At 30.4% G+C, this 1,954-nt stretch overlaps 1 protein-coding gene across 2 annotated transcripts in view; it reads right to left on the reverse strand.

The window, feature by feature from the left end:
- Positions 1-1,954, reverse strand: part of LOC111083635 (transmembrane and TPR repeat-containing protein 1-like) — an 18,126-nt gene that overhangs the window by 13,111 nt on the left and 3,061 nt on the right. The window lies entirely within an intron of this gene.

Genomic DNA, 1,954 nt, shown 5'->3' on the forward strand with positions numbered 1-1,954 from the left:
AGGTTTCTCGAATATCTTGGCTATAATTCCTGTTGGTTGAGCTAATATCACAGTTTTTTTCCACAATACCTTATGTTGTGTTTTATGTACATGTTCTGCTATGGCTGAATTTTGATTTTTTTTTTATTTCTTACGTATCCTTTATACTCTATTAAACAATATTTTAAAATTACGTTTAGTCTGTTTAATATAAATATTTCCACATTCACATTTAATTTTATAGATTCCTGTTTTTCCATTAACTGTATGCTATCTTTGGTATTACCTAAATTTCGCTTTATCTTATTAATCGGTTTAAATATAGGATAAAATATTTGTTGTTTTCTAAACACTTTAAATAAATTATTAGTTAACCCTGGAATATATGACAAAATTAAAGCTTCCTTTTTATTTATTTTTCATAACTAGGTTTTAAAGTAATACTTTGATCAGTCAGTACCACATTAGTGAATTTGTTGACAGCTCTATCTATAATATTCGGGTTAAATTCTCTTTCAACTGTTACAAATTTCATTAACAATAACTCATTTTTAAGTCTTCTTGTTTAGTACATATCTTTAAAATTGTCTTGCAACTCATTTCTGAAGATCACGTTGCAACGTCGAAACATACAGAGTCAACATTTTAGTGGTCGTATATTGATCTTAATTAAAATGTTTTTAATTGTGTACCTATTGTAACGTTGTGTGTTATTTATTATTTTAACATTATACACAAGTGCCAAGAAATAATACTCATAAATCAATAGTTTTACTTTGATATTAGAAAGTAATTTCCAGATTATCTTGACATTTCTCTTTGACATTCGAAGTTGATAATATGAAAAAAGACGCAAACATTTCTAGGGTCAGTTGCTTCAAACAAATGACTTCTGTTAAGATCAATCAGTGTTAAAAAAAAAGGTTCAAATTTATGAAGACACTCTAGTTTGAAAAGTAAATATACTTTGACTTTTGAAAGAAGTAAAATGAATATTAACTATTCTGATTTCTGTGTTTTTTTCTTTGAACTATGAAAAAGTCACGTAAACAGGAAGATAGAAGAGATACTCATTACACAATAAAAGACTGAAAACTGGAAAGTAACAACTATAGTAACGATCAGAACTAAAAAGATATTTGCCACACCTATGGGGGGGTGGAGATGCGACTTTCACTGTAGAAAACTTTCAATATGCTAATAATCCTAAAGTTGAGCATAGATTTACAGTGAACTAGTTCGGCCAGGGTTTCATCACAGTCCTGCCACGCCCACTTTAGTTGGTTTTATAAAATACCAAGTTTGGTAAGACTCCTGCCACACCCACTTTAATATATTTTTTATTTTTATAAAAGACCAAGTTTGGTAAAGCTCCTGCCCCGCCCACTTTAGTAGGTTTTATAAAATTCCAAGTTTGATACTAGTTATGCCACGCCCACTTTAGACATCAGTAGTTTTTATAAGAAAAACGACTTGGGAAGAGTCCTTCCATGGAAATTTTAGTCTTATTTGGTTTAATAAAAGACCGAGTTTGGTAACAGTTCTTCAATACCCATTTTAGTCTTTAGTTGGTTTTATAAAAGACCGAGTTTGGTAACAGTTCTTCAATACCCATTTTAGTCTTTAGTTGGTTTTATAAAAGACCGAGTTTGGTAACAGTTCTTCAATACCCATTTTAGTCTTTAGTTGGTTTTATAAAAGACCGAGTTTGGTAACAGTTCTTCAATACACATTTTAGTCTTTAGTTGGTTTTATAAAAGACCGAGTTTGGTAACAGTTCTTCAATACCCATTTTAGTCTTTAGATGGTTTAATAAAAGACCGAGTTTGGTAACAGTTCTTCAATACACATTTTAGTCTTTAGTTGGTTTAATAAAAGACCGAGTTTGGTAACAGTTCTTCAATACCCATTTTAGTCTTTAGTTGGTTTATAAAAGACCGAGTTTAGATAAGAGTCCTGCCACGCCCACTTTAGT

Source organism: Limulus polyphemus, unplaced genomic scaffold (genome assembly GCF_000517525.1).
Source record: "Limulus polyphemus unplaced genomic scaffold, Limulus_polyphemus-2.1.2 Scaffold10443, whole genome shotgun sequence".
Taxonomy (NCBI): Eukaryota; Metazoa; Arthropoda; class Merostomata; order Xiphosura; family Limulidae; genus Limulus; species Limulus polyphemus.